Below are 931 nucleotides of genomic sequence, written 5' to 3'. Positions count from 1 at the left end.
AAATCAAACAAACTGCAAATTACTCTGTCTTTTCCTAATCCATACAGCAGTGGTCCTCAGTGGTAATGCACCAATCTGGAAAAAACGCCTTCGGGCTGCTCCTTCCCATCCCCCAAGGCCGCAGCAAATCCTTCCTGTCGCTTCCTATCGGCCAAGGCAGCCAACGATTTAAAAGTCTTTGGTTCGTAGACGCCCAGATCCGCTAGGACGTTCCTCGTTGAACTCTACCTGTCACTTAATTAAATTGCCAATGTACGCCGGATACGTCAGGCCGTGTTCCTGGGTAGCACCTGCAATTCGATTAATCCAGAAGGTACTCATGATCGTCTTCCTCGGGTTTCGGACTTCGGGGCTTTGGTGCATTTCACAAAGGCTGGAGTCACGGCTCTGACCGCCAATCGCAGCAGCGCTTTTTCCTCCCCCGGAAGTGCTTGGCGGGCTTCTGCACCTCTCGAATCGCCGGGAGCAGTCGGTGTCGCGATGTGACTCGATTCCACAGCCAGAGCTGCGCAGTCAGGACCCTTAGGCCCGCGGGCCGGCGTCCCGGATCCGCAGCAAGCACGCGCTGCGCCGCGGCAGCTGGCCCGGAGCCGCTTCCTCCCGGTCTTCCAGAGCACGCAGCACAAATACCAACGGTACTTGCCTTCCATACTTACTGGGTATGTAGGTGGTTTCCAACCTCTGTCATTGCAAACAATGCCTCAGTGAATAACCCTGTACACACACACCATTTTGCGCACAGACGACGGTATCTGCAGGGCAAGTTCCCCGAAGGTGTGTGAAAGTTTTTTTCTTTCTTTTGTTTTTTTGAGAGGGAGTCTCTCTGTCGCCAGGCTGGAGTGCAGTGGTGCGATCTCAGCTCACTGCAACCTCTGCCTCCTAGGTTCAAGCAATTCTCTGCCTCAGCCTCCCAAGTAGCTGAGATTGATTG

General features: G+C 54.1%; 1 pseudogene; it reads right to left on the bottom strand.

Annotated features, from left to right (window-relative positions):
* Positions 1-19: 19 nt before the first annotated feature.
* LOC108302565 lies at positions 20-652 on the bottom strand (annotated as a pseudogene).
* Between the last annotated feature and the right edge of the window lie 279 nt (positions 653-931).

The sequence above is a fragment of the Cebus imitator genome, unplaced genomic scaffold, assembly GCF_001604975.1.
Source record: "Cebus imitator isolate Cc_AM_T3 unplaced genomic scaffold, Cebus_imitator-1.0 Scaffold41, whole genome shotgun sequence".
NCBI classification, from domain to species: Eukaryota; Metazoa; Chordata; class Mammalia; order Primates; family Cebidae; genus Cebus; species Cebus imitator.
The sequence above is the reverse complement of the archived record's forward strand: the minus strand, read 5'-3'. Positions and strand labels throughout refer to the sequence as shown.